The sequence below is a fragment of the Myotis davidii genome, unplaced genomic scaffold (assembly GCF_000327345.1).
Source record: "Myotis davidii unplaced genomic scaffold, ASM32734v1 scaffold733, whole genome shotgun sequence".
Taxonomy (NCBI): domain Eukaryota; kingdom Metazoa; phylum Chordata; class Mammalia; order Chiroptera; family Vespertilionidae; genus Myotis; species Myotis davidii.
Window position 1 is genome coordinate 627,502 of NW_006284956.1, and position 19,851 is coordinate 647,352.

Here is a 19,851-nt window from a genome sequence, read left to right on the forward strand (position 1 = left end):
GTGTATACTTCTCTCAGCTGTCCTCTTCTTAGTAATTTCCACTTAATAAAGTGGCATGCTTTTGCAGCATCAGTTTTCCTTAATCCTTGGCCTCTGCTTTCCAGAGGCATATGGGCACACTCCCCAAGGCTCTCAGGGGCAGATAGTTTGCCATTGAAGGGATGCACCGTGGCTTTTTTCTACAGTGTGGTTAACCACATTCACAGTGTGGTTAATTGGTCCCTGTAGTAAACCTTCTACATCTCATTTCTCACTTTTGCCTACTGCGCTGTTGCCTGAGCAAACACACCCAGAACCTGGAGCCTTTCTGGTGAGGGCAGGTCCCAGGTCCCAGGTCCCACGGTGGCCTTTGGTGTCTGCCACTCCAGGCTGGCATCCATGTCCCCCCTGGAGGCAGGTCCTGCCTGGAGGGGATTCTGAGGGAGCAGCACATTCATGGCATTTGCTTCCATTATCTGCTACCAGCCAGGGACACGCTGTTATGCATTGAATGTTTGGTTTTGCATATTTGCTGTTTTGCTGTTATTCACCATCAAGATCTCTAAAGCGACCCAGAGAAAAGCCCAGGAACATGGGACTAAGAGGTGTGAAGTAACCAGGATCAACCTGAATGGCCTCTGTTAAAATCAACAGAAACCACATCCTCACTCACCGCCCTGTGTGTCCCCAGAGGCCACAAGCCCAGCAAAATGTCCTCGGAGACACACACATTGCTATAGTTACTATGGCTTCAACGCAAATCACCACAAAACTTACCAGGTGCATTGATCTTGAGGGCCTGTGGGTCAGGAATTTGGATGAATGCAGTGTGACCACGTGTCTCTGCTCTACACTGTCTGGGCTCCATGTGCTCTTTCCATGTGGCACAGAGAACACGGTCTCCATCCTGTCAACGTGGGACCCCCAGGTGGTACCCAGAGCTGCAGAGGCACATGCCCCAGGAGGGAGATGCAGCTTAGCTTCAGATATCAGCATCCCAGGGTGAGGAGAGTGCAGGGAGGGGACATCTCCCAGTGCAGCCACCTTTGGAAAGGCATCTTCCAGGCTGCTGATTCACAGAGGTGACCTCAGGGGTCATGCAAACTGGGTGTACAGCAAGCATGTCAAACTCGAGGCTCACGGGCTGCAGGCCTTGGTTTATTTAAATGAGGCCTGCGGCCCGTAAGCTGCGAGGGATATCTGTCGCTGGGCCAGAGAGTGAGTTGGGACTCTCAGGTTGAGGCTGTCCCAGGGTGCTGTGGAGGGCTTTTGGCTCACCCAGGGCCTGCTGATACCCAGGGGTAAAGTGTGACCACAGAAGGGTCCAGGAAGGGGATCTCGTGGATTTTGACAATAGAAGGCACCATGTTGCTGGGGGGTCATCAGTTCATTCAGACCAGGAGCCCAGCCAATGGCAGGGAGCAAGGAAATAAGGGGGGGCTGGCCACCCAGGCAATATCCCAGCCCAGGAAGGGTCCAGGTGTCAAGCTGGATCATGCAGCCAGCTGCAGGCAAGGGGGGAAGATTTCCTAGCCCATCCCTTAACCAAGGCCCTTCCAACCTGATTCTAGGTCTGCCTTACTGGGGGAAGGGCCTGCTGACCTCTCTGCCGGGTAAGAGTAGGCCGGGGACTCTAGGAGCCCCGCTGGGCGGGGCCTGTGAAGGCTGACCCATGTACAGTCTTGCAGTGCCTCCAAGGTGCTAGTCACCTGTTGGTCTCAAGGATGAAGCTTGAAGAACAGAGGAAGAAGTGCACTCCCGCAGGAGATGCAGGGGTGCCCTGAGCTGGCCTGGAACGCATGGCCACACACCATCACCGCTTAAGCTCCACCCTTGCAGGATTCTCTCCCCATTGTCGCCTTCCTTCTGGAAGCCCTTGGTGACTTCCCGCAGAGAGAGTTCCAGTGTCTGCCCTGACCTCCCACCTTTCCCAAGACGTGCATGAGCTGGGGCTGGCAACAGGACCTGTGTGGCTGAGTTCTCCAGGTACAAAGCACCCTGACTGTCCATTCCACAGACAGCACAGACCACCTCATAGTGGCTCGGCTGTAAAGGTTGTGGTTCCCACCCCCTCCCCCCAAGGACAAATGGGGTCAGGAATTTGGGGAGACAGGTGGGAGATGGCATGGTGTTTGAAGCCCATCCAAGCTGTTGGCTCTCAGCCCCACTGGCTCAGGAGGGTTTTCCTGAGCGATGGGTTTGCTGTGTCCTCTGTGCGCATGGAAATGGAGTGGAAAGTGGACAATGCCACCAGGAAATGGAAGAGCAAGGGGCTGGGGCATTTCCATGCCAAGGTAATTGCAGGGTCCAGGGCTTGGCAGCTCCGTCACCCGGAGTGTAAGAGGGAGGCTCTGTGGCTTAGTCCCTGAGCAAGGTGGACACTATGGGGGAACCTGTGGCCTGGAGCCTGGAGCCTGGAGCCTGGAGCCTGGAGGAAGGGCTGCACCTGCCCTTCCTGCTGCAGGAATACAGTCACGTGCTCAGGGCATGCTTGTCTTTTTGGGCCTGCCCTCCACACCCACTGTCTCCACGAGGAGCCGCCTTGCTGGAGCCAGGGCACGTTCTGGGGTTAGGGCTGACGCACTGCTGATGCAGAGGTGTCTGGAGCTCCCACCTGCTAGTCCTCATGCTCCACCAGAGCCCCTCGGGTGCCCAAGCCCACTGTGGCTATCTGTGGGCGTTTCCTGGAGCTTGGTTTCTGTTCCAAATTTGGGTACCTCACATGTCCTCATAATGACCAGGAGGGACTCCGTATCTTTGCACAATTATGTTAACAAAATAGCGACTCTGTCATGATGTAAAAGAGGGGAGAGGCATCAGCCATCGCCTAGCAATGACAATTTTGTGAATAAAGTGGACAGGTGTGGCGGCTAACGTAGCCAGCTAGGTGGACGGAGGGAGAGAGGGAGGAGCGTGTCAACCCAAGTGAATTTCTGAGAAGTTCCAGGACCCCAGCGCTCTGTCCATAGGGCCAGTCTCCAATGTCTAGCAGTGTCTCCCAGCACGGAGCCCAAGAGGCATGTGTGAGTCACGGCCAAGGCTGGACAAGATGTTTAGACTGTTAATGAATGTAAATGTTTCTTAATCATCCTCAAATCATTCCTTGGAGGGTTGCCATGGCCACAGGGCTCTGGTGAGGGAAAGTCATTGTGTCTTCACATTACTCTCCACCCACACAGGGTTCAGACAGCTCAGGCTCTGAGCCCCATGTACCTGCAGCCTTTACAAGTTGCCCAGCACTTTTCCTTCTGCGACTCCCGAGAATCCCCATGGCGTTCCCTGCCTAGGAATCTGTGACACGAGGCTGTCAGGGCAGGTTGTGACCAACTTCGGTATTTCCCACACACCCTCACAGCAACACCAACAGAGATGGCCGGGTAGAGGCTGGTGCAACGCTGGTCAGAAAGGAAAACAGGTTCACAGAGAACTGATGACTCATACAAGCTCAGTCATGACTGGTCCAGCCTCGTGCCTGGTGAAGATGCTGAAGATACTGGGCAGCTCCACAGCATTAGGTGCCAAGCTGGGGGCACGCACTGTTCACTCAGTCCCCTAGGAACACGTCACCTGCATTTCAGATGAGCAGAGAGGCTCAGAGACGGTGTATAATTTGCCTCACGTCACAGAGCAAGTGAGTGGCTGAGTTGGGACTTCGGGGTTCCCAGGGCTCAGGCCTGGGGGGGAGGCAGGGTCCAGGGTTGGCCATGGTTCCTGTCCCGCCACAGTATTGAGATGCTGCAGGACGCTGAGCCACCACCCACCCCTGTCTGCCTTGCACTGTGTCGTGAGGCCCTGGACCCGGAGCAGGGAGAGGGGAGTTACACTGTTCGCTCCATGCGTGGTGCAGTGGAGCGTGTTTCCGCTGGTTAAACACAGAAGTCAGTTCTGTCCGGAAGGCTGCAGTGTCTCCTTCCAAAGGGGTGGAGTATTTTTGACGTGTACCAGTGACGCATAGGCACTCCATCTTGTTACCGTAATCTCTATTTTGTAAAAGCTGTTTGAAATTTTAACCCTGCTATTCTTGGCTTCTGTAAACATGCTTGTTTGCTTGAATAATAGGGAAAATAAGCTCAGCTACCTGACCTTGCAAGCTGCTCCGCTGCTGTCCCTGGCTACTCCCATGCCAGGGCCCCTCCAGTTATCTGAAGTGTACTATGCTCAAGGCTACTGAGTTGTACTGTGCCCAGGTTACAAGCTCCCTGCAAAATATCTACATAGGGCTCTTTGTAAAGCCTGCAAAAGGACCAGAAACTCCATATTTAGGGGACAAAGAAGCTGTGTGTGTGTGTGTGTGGGGGGGTAATAAAGGGAAAACTTCCTCCATGTTGCTTTGCTCAGACTCTGAGAGATAACTCCTCTGAGACCGCCGGCAAAATAAAGACTCCAAAATTTGGCTTACTGGTTGATTAAGGCATCCTCTGTTTGGCTCGCTGATTTCCAATATAACATACCCGATACAAAGAGGCACTTTCTCTCTTTCTACACGGACAGGGTTTCCGACAATAACAGAGGGTAATCAGAGAGGGTTGGTATATGATAACGGGATGCTGCTTCAAGGATATTGATGACTCTAGAATTGATAGTAGAGTATATAAATGTCCTCACTTCTGGTTGGTTGGCCCGATGACAACATTGGCCTCCAGAGTTTGAAAATACATAGTTTCGATGGGAAAGTTTCTGTGGTTGGCAGTTTTATAACAATGAGTTGCAAGTAATAAAGTAAATGGGCAAAAATCTATAACATATAGTGACTAATTCTAAAGGTCACAGGGATATTTGAACCAGTGGATTTGTACAGTTCTAAAGGAAAACTACCGGTTTTGCTTTAGATTTTTCATATTGATAACAAGTGACCCTTAGGATATTTTTTTTTGCTTTAGTTATGTATAAAATTCTATTTCTTTCATCAGCTTTAAATTTTTTTTAATATATTTTATTGATTTTTTACAGAGAGGAAGGGAGAGAGATAGAGAGTTAGAAACATCGATGAGAGAGAAACATCGATGAGCTGCCTCCTGCACATCTCCCACTGCAGATGTGCCTGCAACCAAGGTACATCCCCTCAACCGGAATCGAACCTGGGACCTTTCAGTCCACAGGGCGATGCTCTATCCACTGAGCCAAACCAGTTTCGGCAAGAAATCGGGATTTTAAAAAGATTCCCAGGTGATTCTAATGTGCAGCCAAGGTTGAGAACCACTGCATTAGAGGATTGTGGGTTATAGGTGTCAGATACTCATTCTGGGAAGTTAGGTGTTCGAAGCACAGAGCTATTGCTTAATTACCTGCCTCTCCACTCCGGGCTGAGAGTGAGTGTGGGCTGCTTCTTTTGCCCGAGGCATATGCCTGTCCGGTACTTGATCAACCACAGGAACATAGCACTTTCTTCCAAACTCAGATCTCCCCATGACACTGCCCCTAGAAGTTCTGCAGATAACTCAGGTCTGACTCAGTTCGGTATCGGGCTGCTATAGCAAAGAGACCCCACATGTCCCATCTCTCACACGGAAACTCACTGCTTATTCGCTGAAGGATTCAGAGTGTGACCTCCTGGTGGGCAGGTGGCTCTCCTCCATCTGAAGGTCCCTCAGCGACCATCCTCCCTGCCTGGATCCAGCCTGTGGAAGGGGAATGAGTGTGCAGAAGCACCGCCACTGCTTAAATCCGGACCTGGAGAGCATTACACTAAGCGAAATAAGCCAGAAGGAGAAAGATAAATATCACACGATCTCACTCATTTGTGGAATATAATGAGCACCATAAACTGATGAACAAAGACAGATCCAGAGACAGAGAAGCATTGATCAGACCATCAAACCTCAGAGGGAAGGTAGGGGAGGGTGGGGGGAAGGGGGAGAGATCAACCAAAGGACTTGTATGCATGCATATAAGCCTAGCCAATGGACACAGACACCAGGGGGGTGAGGGCATGAGTGGGAGGGGTGCAGAGGCACAATATGTAATACCTTAATCATTAAGAAAATAAAACATTTTAAAAAATAAAAAATACGGGACTAGATATCATCAACCTCTCTTACCCACATCTTCTTGGTGGGAACTCTGTTGTTACCTGGCCGCACCTCCCTGCAGGGAAGGCAGCACGCAGGGATAGGTGAGTGGGGCCTCAGGTAGCCTCACAGCACAGGTGTGAATGACAGAGGGGGGGTTCCCGAGGGCAGTCTCATCCAGGCTGATGGTGAAAGGCTGGCTCTCAGTGTTGTGACTGGCATCTCCTTCTTTGTGTACAACCCGCTTTATCCAGGGGCACACGACCTCAGAGAGCTTCCGGGACCACACAGCTGGGCAGGAGCAGATGTGAACACAGACTTGAAGATGGACAGTCCTTTTTCTCCAACATGACAGCCTGCAGTGGCCAGCACAGTCCACCTGGGGGACAAGATGGCCCAATGGTTCAGCCCCCACCCCTTGTAAGACCAGAAGTCTGAGTCACCAAAGTTAACAGAAATGTCTGTTACTTTCTAGTGCTACCAAAATGACTCAAAATAAGCACATTAGGATCCTCCTGGTGGCCCAGCTAAAATCCCTGGGAAGCACCTGTGAGCAGAATAGCAGATGTGGGCTAAGGCTGATTCTTCCAGAGCCGGAAGCCACGCAGAGGGACGTCGCTTCCTCCCTTACTTCTTCCGCCTCTGAGAAAGGTCTCTGTGAGGCCACAGGTTGTGTTTGCATGAGCAAGGGACAGCCAGTGCTGCCGCTTCCCCATTCACATTCTGAGCCCGGACTCAGCGCATGCTCAAGGGGAGCAGCCCGCCTGCCTCGGCATGTTCTCTCTCTCCCTCAGCCCACCCACGAGATTCCTGCACCTGCAGCACTGCCCTGACCTCGCCCTGGCCCACCATGACCCCACCCTCGGCCCTGCACCTGCTTGGAGTGCAGCGCAGAGTCCCTGTTGGCTCACCAGGCTTTCTAACTGCTCCCCCAGCTGCATCTCCAGTTTCCTTCTGGGTTTATTCCCGCTTCTCTCTTCCCAGCAAGTCATTTCTCACCTTCCCTCTCACCACTAACCATCTCTGAATCCTGCTCCTCCCTTCGCCAGGAAGCCTGCCCCCCACCCCCCAGAAGGGTTTCCTGCTCCCTTCTCAGTCCTGAGCACCCATTTGCCTTCTCTTGTGGCCCTTGTCAAGTCCCTGGTCTGAAGTTCGGGACCATCTTTATCTTGGGGTGCATTTGACTGTGTGCCACACATGGTCTGCACCAATGTTCAGTAAACACAGATTCACAGTCTCCAATATGCAAAACCAAATTAATGAGGTGTTCATTACACCACAGCTGCAGGGCATCTGGGAGAAGATGAGGGGTTTGTGAGTAAGGCTGACCTTGAAGGCTGCTGGTGCTCAGTGCTGTACCTCCAGGCTCTGACCTCGGGCTGCTCCGAACTCTTCACATCAGCCTGCTTTGGTGCCTGTGCAAACCCACTGGGGCTGGTGTGCCCGTCAGTCTTGGGGGCTGCTCAGAGCCTTCTGATACCCTTCCCCACAAAACATCCTACTGCACATCTCTTAGGGCCATTATCTCTTTTCTTAGATAGTCATACATGTTTGTTTCATTATATGTGTTATATAACTCACACACTCAGACACACACAGACACACTCACACTCACACACACGCACACACTGTCCATTCCTCCCCTTTTCCTCTGGGAGGACTCCACCTAGCCAGTGCCTAGGACAAGGCCCCTGCTCAACTGACTCCCACCTACTAGTAGACTCACCACCACTGTTGTCAAAAGCAGACTCAAGGCCAGGACTTGGCTCCAGGAAGCACAGGCGAGGAAATGGTGATGTGGGACAGAGAAAGCAAAGAAGACAGTTAAAAAGGTGCGAATCACCCCACTCCTGGGTATTTACTTAAATAAATTGGAATTTTGTGGTCCCCCAAAAGTCTGTACAAACATGTCTGCAGCAGCTTTATTCATAATTGCCCCCAATTGGAGACAACCCACAGGCCCTTCAGCTGGTGAGTGGATGATGGCCGGTGACGGTACCCACTTAGCAATAATGAGCAAGGAAGCAGCAGTGCTCACAATAGCCTGGGTGAGCCGCAGGGCCGGGCTCAGGAGGCCGCACGCTATGTGAGTCTGTTCCTGGGCCACTTGGAAGAGGGAGCACTGCAGGTGGAGGACGGTGAGTGGTTGTCCCAGGTCACAGGGAACAGGTTGACTATAAAGGGCATGTGAAGTTTCAAGGGGGAGATGACATTTCTGTATCTTGACTGTGATGGTGGTTACAGGGTCATGCATATGGTCCAGCTCATGGAACTGTACATGAGAACAGGTGCATTGTGGGTTCCCAATGAGTCAACAAAGCTGGGCGCTATGCGCTTGTGTGTATAAAGATGTGGCCAGGACACCTGTCTGAGGCAGAAGTGGATGGGAACCCAGGCTGAGCTGAGCCAACTTCTCAGGCGAGGTGAGTGGACCTGGGACTTCAGGTCTAAAAGCTGCAGGGCACCTCAGAGCAGAAGAGCCGCGCTCACAGCAGGGAGCCAGTGAGTCTGGAGGAAAGGAGGAACCCAGCAGGGTTTGAAGGTGAGATCTCAGGAGGCTGTGGAGCAGGCGTGGGGACAAGGACAGCCCTGGGCATGTTTGGAAGCACTTCACTCTGCAGGGTCCGTGGAGGGACGTTTGGGGCCTCAGGTTGCCCACCCTCCACCAGAGGCCCAGACTGCGACTTGGTGCCAGAGGCATATTTGGGAGGTTGTCCCAGGAAACAGTTGTGGGAGTTGGGTGGGGAAATGAGTTTGGACAGGGAAGAAGCCAGTCTGAGAGGGCATTAAAGAACAGGTGATATCAGGGTGACACCTCAATCCCGCAGGGAACCCTAGGAGCCTGCAGATCAGTTCAGCGTTGTCTCTGAGCTGAGAGGAAGCTGAGCTTTATTCACCATTCATTCCCACCTCCCTGAGTGAGACTGCTCTTGACAGTCTTCATGAGACTGTGACCCCGTGGGCAGTTGGAGGGCCAGACACTGTCAGCACCTTTGACTGAGAGAATGTGGGCAGGTGCCATCAACATTCACTACAGTTGGTGTCAACAAAGTCAACTTGCATTTGGAGATGTCTTATTATCAGGAAAAGCAAATTGCTTTACATATTGTTCAGTTTTGAGATATGTAATTGCTTTACATATCTCATCAACATCCACATATGCCCCCATTGTACACATCATCAAAAGCACTCTTGCCCAAAACAAACAAACAAACAAACAAACAGCCAAACAAAGCACTCTTGCCCAACCTACGTGGCTCAGTGGTTGAGCACTGACCTATGATCCAGGAGGTCACAGTTCGATTCCCAGTCAGGGCACATGCCTGGGTTGCAGGCTCAGTCCCCAGTGTGGGACTTGCAGGAGGCAACCAATCAAGATTTCTCTCTCATCATTGATGTTTCTATCTCTCTCTCCCTCTTCCTTCTTTTCTGAAATCCACAAAAAATATTTTTTTAAAAAGCACTCTTGCAGTTGAGGTGTCCCAGGCACAGAGTGGCCAGGCCGTTTGATGAGGCCCACACGTCAGGACCACTTTAGGGCCCAGTCTCAAGGACCCCTTCTCCTATGTCCTCATTGATGAGAAAGTCAAACATGACCCTTCCCTCTGGGAACAGGCATTTGTGGAGAAGTTTGCTCATTTTTGCTTTGGTTGCAATGAGCATACTTTTTCTCGAACATGAAGGGAAGAAGTTTGTTACAGCGATGTTACAAAGCAGAGCACTCTTTTTCAGGTTTTAGCAAATTGTTTTCCAAGTTCCCCTTTTAGGAAACTGAGATCTCAGATGACTGGTCAGCTTCCATGGTGGTGGAAGTGGCAGACGGTGACTGGACTTTCTTTCCCAAACACATTGATCATGTTTCTTTCTAAGTTAGTGGTTGAATTCTCAGATGCAGAGAAAAATCCACACTTTTAATAAAAAGGTAGCCTTCCTGCTTCCACAGTGTTCCTTCGTAAGAAGAGGAACCGCCTTGTCTGCTGAGAGGACCCTCATCTGGCCTCTCTGAGCTTCCGTTTCCTTACTTATCAATTGGAGAACTGATGCCCCACCTGCTCACCCCACAGGGGATTTCTTGAAAGGATCAAATGTAATCAGACTAAAATATGTAGGTATAATATTTACTCAGGTTCCTAAATGACCAATGCTGAGGGAGGTAAATGCATACAGTATGTATCTGTTCTCAAAAAATCCCAAGATGCAGAGGAAGTTACAGCCATGTCAGCAACTAGGACATAGGCTGGCGTTACCTCATTTGCTTCTCACAAGAGTTCTTTAATGATGAGGAAACTGAGGCTTGGAGAAGTTCAGGAACACGGCAGTGTGTGGGACGGCAGGACCCCAGTCCATCCTGCTGACCCTACAGCCTGTGAGTGTAACAGCTTCATGACCGAAGGTAATCCAAGTAGAGACAGTGAATCCCCGAGCAGAGGGGCGATGTCTTAATCAGCCTCCTTATGTCTCAAACCCAGCAGAGTGCCTGGCACAGACTAAATCTCCGACTTTATTAAACCATGAAGCATACCACACATACAAGCAATACGTATAATGGCAATCAGCAGCACCTGTGGACACCCTCCCCTCCTACCCCCCCCCGTACCCCCAGCCTGAGAAAGGGAACCCTGCAGGTGTCCAGGCTGCCCTCCTCCCTGCTCCACTGGGAATACTCATCACCTTGGATTGTGTGCTCTCAAGCCCAGCCTCTCATACTCATTCAGTCACTCATGTGTTCTTCATTGCCGTTCAGTTTTTCTTCATTTGAACCACATCTAAATGGATGACATCGTGTGTTCTGTGACTTATTTTTTTTGTTACCTGTCTTTTGAAGTTCCTTTTGCACTCATTTGCACACCCCAGAGTCCCTCCATAGTAGCATTAATGGTGTTGGGTCTATAATAAGCGCTGCTGGTTCAGTGAATGAATAAAAAAATCACAGGTGCCTCACGAGAGAGGATGATGAGAGGAGTTCTGAGTTTGCAGGCAGCCCGAAGATCAGGCTTGCTGATGGGTTTGCATTGATCTGGGCCTTCTCTGGTGAGTACCTGTGTGGGCTGGGGGCAGGGTGGGGTTTCAGGGACCTTGGGTAGCTCAGGGCATGCCACACTGAAGGATTCCTAACCAAGGGCAGGGATGGGGGAGAGGTGTAGTGAGAAGCACTTCCTGGGGCCAAAGTTAAAATTTCAGTTTTATGTGCAGACAGTGCTCCGCGGAGGAGGCTCTCAGACTTGAGCTCCAAGGGGAATGAGGCCAGGTCCCGAGGACCTTCTGATGCCAGAGTCTCCCTGCCTTAGGGTGGGATGGCTGAGGTAGACACACACACCGCTAAGGCCCACTGATGGGCTCCAAGTCACCAAATCACCATTATTTCTAGTGGGACCCCTAAATGTGGTCTTTTACAGAGTCCAGAGAGGTGTTCCATAGTTCCCCTTGCAGCATACTGCTCTCCTCAGCCTTTGTGTCTACCCATGACTGCTCCCAGCACATGCATCCACTAGACACAGGTTGACAAAGGCCCAGGACGATCCTAGTGAAGCTAGGACAGCTTGTCAGTCCCGGCAAATGAGTTCCTGCGGGATGGAGCCCCCTGGGCCATGCGTCCCCACTTCCTGCGGATCTCTTTGTTTCTCCTGTGGGACAGCTTCTGCTTCAGTCCCCAGGGAGGGGTAGGAAACACAAGAGCCAGCTTGCTGTTTTTGAAGCCAGCTGTGTCCTGGACAGGGCCAGCCGCCAGGCTCTGGGGTCAGCTGGTGGGAGGTTGCCTCTCAGGCTGAGGAGATGGGGCTCTGGTCCGCAGCAGCCATGGGAGGTTTTTAAGCAGAATTGTGATAGCAGCGTGTGCAAATTTATTCTCTTGTGTGTGCCTGTCAGAGAGAGGAATGGGGATGGGGGGGGGGAGGGGAGGAGAGAGAGAGAACACCAGTTTGCTTCTGAGCCCCAGAGAAACATTCGTATTTGAGTCGTTTATTGAGAAAAAATAATTAAAATCTGAAACCAGAGTAAAGTTAAGGAACAAGCTGATGGCTCAGTGGGAGTGGATCAGTTGAAAAGCAGGAGAAGATAGAGGCCACTTCCCCTTTAACCCCACTGTTCAAGCTCAAACACCATTCGGAGAGAACCGTGCAAAATTGGCCCCTGGAGAATGTGAGGAGCCCTGGGCAGGTGTGTGCTGCAAAGAGGGGGGCCTCTTTGTGGCCTGTTTTCACCTGCACATGTGTGAGTGGAGCTGAGGTCATGGGCATACCCCGCACACCGTGGCAGGAAATTAACCTCCCTGCATTATGGTCACCCCTCAGTCGTCCTCCTCCATAATTACATTAAATATCCACACATACTCCTGCAATGTGTGCACCCCAAAAGAGAGCTGTGCAAGGGAAGTGACAGCTCTGCACTCATCTTCAAACTGTCATCTGTTCTCTGAATTTCTCAGCTCGCAGGACATTTCACAAGGGGCCAGATGAGCAGCTTAGATTGCTGGAGGCTGCCTCAGCGCGTCTGGAATGGAAGTCCCTTCCCAGCCTCTTAGAGTAAGTTCCCTTTCCCTGTAATTGGGGCTTGAATGGACTGGGCTTCACAATTAGCAGCAGGAGAGGCTGGTGCGATGGAATCTTCATGCCCCTGCGGCTCTGTCGCCAGCAGCAAACACTGCGATGATCCCTGATGGACGGGGTCTCCGTGTGATGACAAGCTGGGCTGATTTAAACATGTAGTTTTTTTTTTCAACATCATGCTCTTATATTATACGATTTTTACATTTTACATTACAAAATTTCAAGGGTAATTTTGACTATGAGGTTTTCATTTTATGCTCTGTTAGAAACTATTTCAAAATGCAGCTCTAGAGAGTCACCTGAGATCTTGTAACATGGTCAAATACGTCATCTTCAGCACCCACATCACAAATTATTATCATCAGAGCTGGTGCTTGTGACCAGTCTGTGCGACACCCTGACTTCACACCTCGCCCTGGCCATCCTAAATTCTTACATTTCTCTTCTCTCGAGCCGCCTACCTCCTTTGCTGATGGATATGGGCAGTGAACTCTGCCTGTGACTTTGTTAGTAAGGGAAGAGAGGGGAGGAGAAGGGAAGGCAAGAGGTGCGCCCTGGGGTCGAGGATGTGAGCATGGCAGAGCAGTAATTTGATCTGGCTCAGACCCCTCTGTTGTGTTTCATCACTGATGACACACGAGGTTCAAAAACAGATATGAGCATCCAAATCATCATGTTCCAGGACTCCGTGTCAATGGCATCTAGTGGGCTTCAGGGCATCTCAGTGTCACCCCCTTGGACCAGCCATCCCTGACAATCCGCACTAGTCCCTCCCACTCCCGTTCTGTCCCTGCCTTTGTTTCTCCCTGACCTCCCCATGCTCTGCAGTTACTTCATCGGCGTCTGGTTTGTTTGCTCATTGTCTGCCCCAGGAGGCTGGCCTGTCTCTTGCTGATCCTTATCACCACAGCTCAGAGTGGCACTAAGCACAGAGGAGGCCCGCAATAGAAATGTGCTGGGTGCGAGGGTGCCCAGCTAAGCATGTGTGCTAATCAGCAGGGTGAGTCAGGGCTTGGGGGCTAATGTTTAGGTTGGGCAGGGGTCCCAGTGGGCTCAGGGAGGGGTCAGAGAAGGCTTTCCAGAGAAGGTGAGCTAGCCTTGGCAGATGGGCAGCTTGTGGCCCATGGGCCTCGGGCTGGGAATGTGGTAGCTGTACCAGGGCAGGGCACCTAGACCACTATCATACCTGCCAGCTGCTGCCCGCATGGTGGAGGGGACTGTCAGGGGAGTTCTGAGGTGGCCTTTGACATTCCTGGACAGTGGGTAAAACCTCAATGTTATCAAATTGAGCCAGCGCATGAGATGTCTGCTGGAAGTGTGGGTGCGGAGGGCCCCACATGGCTGCTGACTCCTGGGAAAGCATCTGCCTGTGGGTATCGGGTGGGCAGAGACAACGGGAGTGGCACAGGGCTCCTCTCCCTTGGCTGCTCAGTGAGGGTGCGGAAATGCTGCCAGGTTGCCGAGGAGGGCTGGGGGCGACCCCGGGGCAGCGCACTTGCTGGCCGTTTCTTTGCTGGCCCACACCCCCCAAGCCCCCGCCCAGGAGCTATGCCTGGGGTGCAGGAGAGGAGCTGGCCTGGTTCATTTTCAAAGGAATCAAATTTGCTTTTCAAACTTTCAAACTGAAAAACGTGTTCATTTATCTCTTTGGCGCACCACTTAGAAGTGAGTGTCCCAGCTGCACCGCAGTCCCGCGCGGCTCCCGGACACCTGAGCCGAGTTTCAGCCCAGAAGGAGGCCTCCCGCATGTGATGAACAAATGAAAATGGAGGAAGTTTAACTGCACAGGAAACAAGATGAAAACACTTAAACTGCCATGAGTATACAAACAGGGCTCTGTAAACATTGACACGGAGCCTGAAGGACACCCTTTCCGCGGGGTTCTGCTCTCAGGCCCTTCTGCAAACACCGCCTGCGCTCTCCATAGACAGAGGACAGTCTGTCCTGTGCTGTGGACTTCCAGTGGGTTTGCTCAGTCTGTAGGCTTGTCTCCATCAAACCGGGTCTGTGTGGGCTGAGCTGAGCACCGGTGCAGTCGGCAAGCAGTGCACCCCCTTTCCCTCCAGGGGTTCCTGCCAGAGCAGGGGCTGCTCTGTGCTGGGCAGCAGCAGAGGGACTACCTGGATAGTAGAGGGAAGAGATGTGGGCCCGGGAGCCCAGGGGAAGGCAGGTAAATTCTGGAGCTGGTCACGGCAGGATCCTGGGTGTCATCTGTGAGAGGGAAGGAGGTGGGATGCGTGGGGACAAAGCGAAATGTGTGAAGGCGCTTCATACACTGCAGTGTGGATGTGGGTTTGATGGTGGGAAGGGGGAGGCATTGTGGGTAGTTTCTAGCTGCTCATGAATTCTGGGCACATCTTGTCACCCCTTTGAGCTTCACTTCCTAAAGTCTGTGTCCTTGGCTCCCAGACCTCACCCCTGGAGGCCGGGTTCTCCTGAAAGTGGCAGAGGGACTACCTGGATAGTAGAGGGAAGAGAAAAGGTTTATTGGGGGTAATAGGTGTGAACTGGAAATGGAGGAATCCGACCAGGCCAACGAGCCTTCAGAACACAGAGCGCATTGACAGCCAGAGGGCGCTCCCAGCAGAGGGCTGGCAGAGAGGCCCGGAGCTGGGGAGAAGTGGCCGGGCCTTGTGTACCACCTGGCCCCGCCTTGGCGAGGGCTGTCCTGGGAAGCCTGAGGCTGTAGCTGCCATTACAGCCGTCAGCAGCCACACTCCTCGCAGCAGGCGCCAGGTTCTGAGAAAAGCGTCTGTGTTTCAGACACAAGACCACGTAAAAACAGCTGAAGGGACCTTGGCTCCCACCCCCAGGCAGGTTCCGGTGGAGCCTCACTAGTGTGAACACTGCCTGGCTGGTATTCCTGAGGGTTCCCGAGGGCACCCCAGTGCTTATGAACACACTGTCACCAACACCTGCAGTTGGCCAACCAATGCTCCTGTGTCCCCACTGGGGTAGCTCTGTGCCCAAGCACCTTGTACCTGTGTCCCAGCAGGCCCCGCCTTACCCACCAACCTGACCTGAGAGGGCCAGCTCCCCAGGGGCTCCCCACTGAGATGACAAGGGCTTGAAACTGAGCCCTCTAGTTGTGCTGGGTGCCCGTCTGTCAGGTGCCCTGAGGCAGGCTGAGAGGGATCAGCAGGGCCTTCAGCCTCAGAGATTTCATAGCTGTGTCACATGGCAAGTCTAGCTCCTTCCATCTCTGACATGCCCATTGTCTGCAGGATTCTGAGGCCTTGGCTCAAGGGACACAACCTGGTCAGGGCCTCACACAGGCGTGAGCTGGGTGCCCTGCCTGGGGTGAGGGGCGCTGGACCACTTACTGCCCACACGAACTTTTAGTCCATCAGACAGCGTTGGTTTAGGGCCCAGAGGCACAGGCAGACGGCTAGATGTGGCTGGGGCTGAAGACAGAGGTGGAGGGAAAAGGTGGTGAGGGACTCAGGGTGACTATGGGGGTGGGGTATCTGTGGAAAGGCAGGCAGTTGCTGGATACCATGCATGAGCATGAGTGGTGTTATGGCTTGAATGTGTCCCCCCAGATCCAAATGTTGAAGCCCAAACTCTGCATGTGCCAGGACCTGGTCTTGGCTTCCACTCCTGTACTGGTCCCATGAGGCTGTGAGCATCCCCAGATCTAATGCCTTCCCATCTTTGTCCCCCAAGGCCTCCACCCCCCACCCCCACAGCCCTGTGCATGGTAGGTGCTCAGCTAATGCTTGTCATGCCACACCGATGTGAATAGGCTGCCCTGAGCATCCACCTCTGGTTCTGTTCCAAAGCAACACTGAAGGACTTGGCTGGATATATCCTGTGACTAAGCCTGCAGCTCCTGTAGCCCCTACTGGACCCCATTCAGCTGCAGTTTCCAAATTCAGTCCTTTCCTTCCTCACAGGAAAGGAATGGGAGAAAGGGAATTGTACCCATGTACAGTTCTGGCCCCGTGAATCTGATTTCTGATCGGGGGCTGGAGGGGGTGGAGGCATGTGGCTCCCAGAGGCATCTGGACCTGCGTCGTGGAAATGACAGCCAGGCCACTGGCAACATGCGCCTAACCTGGCATGGCCGCCTCCCTGGCCCACACCTTCTCAGAGCAGCTGGGAAAGGAGACCTGGGCCCTGGTGAGGAGAGCTGAGTCCCATTCTCCACCAGTTGGCAGTGCTGAATTGAGCAAGTGCCCCCCTTCCCCTCACCCTCGGGTCCTGTCAGGAATGGGCCCTCGATCCTCTTGAACCAGAGGATTTCTGTGTGGCTGTTATTGAGTGAACAGGAAAGTCATTTTTACAAACCCCAAGTCATATCCCATGTGAGGGGTGTTATTATCATCTGTCACTGTTTTGCTAGGACGGACATGTGCTGGTGGAGGTAGGTGGGTGTGTGGCTGTGGAAGCTGAGGCTTATTCCAGGAGATAGGGTGCCTCCCTCCCCCCCCTCTCCTCCTCCTTTCCCTTCTCTCTTAGTTGAACTATGGAGGGGTTTGAAGGAAGTGTGGCTCTGTGAGCGGATGCCAAGCTCACTGGGCTGGTGCTCCACCCAGGCGGCACCAAATTCAGAGCCAGTTTTCAGAACGTTTGTGCTGTGAATGACCAAGACGGATGGTGTAGTGCAGGCTGGCTGATTCTCTGATGTGGGCCGTCTTGTGCATTGTAGGATGTTGAGCAGCATCCCTGGCCTCTATGCAGTAGATGGACAGTTGTGACAGCCCCAAATGTCTCCAGATATTGACCGATGTCCCAGGGTGACGGGCGGATAGGGAAACTGACCCTGGTTTGTTCATTCTTGTGCTGTCAGACCTTGATCTCTGGCCCATGGTGGGTTGGCCAGGCTCCAGCCTCATTTCCTCCTGGCTGGATGTCTTCGGGCTCTCTCTGTTGTCCCCTCTTTCCTGTGAATTGGCCTCTGACATCCCTAGATTGAGTTCAGGGGACGGTCCCGGAACCATCTGAGAAGCTGCACAGGCTCTAGGGCAGCCACATGTCAGGCTTAACGTGAAGGAAGCCTGGTCTTCCCAGTTTTCCAGCTCCTGCCCATCTTCCTGCAGGTTCATCAGCTCCCCGCCAGGTGGCCTCCTGGACCAGGCTCAGTAAGATCTCAGAGAGCCCCACAGTCTCCTGGTCCTGCTTGTGAGGGCACTGGCCCCAGAGCTCCTCGGCTGAGCCCAAGGTCAGGTTCTGTCACTTCCTGGCTGGTGATGATGGGGCAAGAGCCTCATCGGACACTGAGGATCTGACAGGCCTGGCACGGAGCGGGATCCACTGGCAATGCACTCTAAATTCAAGGTACATGTTATTTTAGAAAGACATATTGTATGGGAGTTCACAGGATGCCAGATAAAGAGCTGGTTTGGGACTTTCGAATAGCTGGGTTTCTGTGTGGGAATGGTAATGAGGGAGCGTTATCTGTGGGCATCACCTTTACTCCATTATGGGCTAAAACAAAAGGCGAGCGATACTGAAGTGGCCTGATCCCTGTTTCTAAATTCAAAAGGGTCTATCTCTCGACAGTAACAGCCTCTTGCTTCTAATCACACAGGACCTCGTAAGAAAATGAATGAAAGCCCTGCCTGGTGGTGCTAAGTGCGGAGGTTTCATAGCTCTTCATCGGCTCTGCAACTAATTCAGCCCTTAGCAATAGCTGATCGTAGCAGACTCTTTCTATTTATCAGGAATAAGACTTTGTTTACCAAATCAAGTAGAAAAACATATTTTTAACATGTTCTGGGATCATATTCAGGGAACTAAAACACTAGGTGTTTTAGAAGAATGCAAACCATTCCCCATCTTGTTCCACCTATAAATCTTGATTCGTTTAATAAAATAGTTTGAATCCAAATATGAATTCCCTTGTGTAGACGGGCAACATACCCAAATCACCGTTTATTTTTTCAGCTGAGTCATGGGTTGGACTCAGGTGACAGGAGGTGTCATAGCTGAAGGCCTGAGAGCTGCATGCGTGGCTGGTGCTGTGATTTTGTGCGTGCTCACCCATTCTCCTCTCTCTTTTCTTCCTACTCTCCTTTCCTCCATTCCTTCCATCTATCAACTTTTATCTTCAAATTGGCCCAGAATGGCCTAATTTTAGTGAAAAAACCAGGCATAGTCCCCTAGAGGTCATAGGGATACAGTGAATGCACCCACTGGCACTTACCTCCCCCACCCCCTCCCCCTGCAGAGCGCCTTGGCTTTAGTCACCCCCTGCTGGTCAGTGGAGTGCATGGTTAGATGCTGAATTCAGGTTCAGGAACCTGTCTCCCTGGCCTGGGAAGTGCAGCCTGAGCTCACTGAGGAGAGGGGCCTCTGGGTGACTGAGGAGCCTGACAGCACTGCTCCGCTAAAAAGACAGCCACCTCGCAGCCTGGAGCCCAGATCCATCCTAACAGCAGAGGAACCATGGCCCAAAGTCCAGAGCAAGTATCGCACTGAACTCTGGGGTGGCCGCTCCTCTCACCATTGTCTGCATTTGAAAAAGCCCAGGCTAGCCCCACCCCTGGGAATGTCTCCAGCTCAGTGCTTATCCATGGAGGTACCCACATTCCACCTCATCGCCCCAATCGTCCTGCCATGCTTGCTTTTCTACGTGGTGGGGCGGGCAAATCTTTAGAGCTCCCAGCAATCTCCCCTGACCCATGACTCACTTAAGACACACTCTCTACTAGGAAAATCCACAGGGAGCTCCACTCCTAATCACCATGCCCTCCTGTGTGGGGCAGCTGCACTGGCTGTTATCGGTGATCTTATCAATATCCTTCCTGCAATGGAGGACAGCCACTGACCCACAGAACCTAGCTGTACCTTAAACGCAGGGCAGACAGCTCCTCCCCACTCCCTCTGCACCCATGAGGAGCCCTGACCCCTCCTGTGGGGCTCAGTGAGGGGACACGTTCACTTCTTTATTTACATGCTTGTTTGGCAGGGAGCCAGTGGTCTGCTGGACTCGGCCATCTGCTGGTCTATTGTCCACCATTGCTTTCCTAAGATGTGCGGTCTTCAAATGAGAACCCCGGGGAAATGAGGTTCCCCCACCCCAGGGGCTGGCTCAGTGCATCCTGAAGACCAGGGAGGGGCTTCAAGAGGTCATGGGGGTGGAGACATCACAGCCATAGCTTCACACACAACTTCTGGCTCCCTCTGTTTCCAATGACATCAAGAGCAGAGCACAGATGCAAAGGTGGCCTCTAGGTAGGAGATGGGACAGCTGCATTTTTAGGAAGGTCAGCCTCAGCTCAGGGTTTGAATTTACACTAAATGGTTTATTGATAAATTGGGTCGATGTCAACACTCATGGCAACAAATGCAGGTGGTCTTTGAGGGGGAAAGAG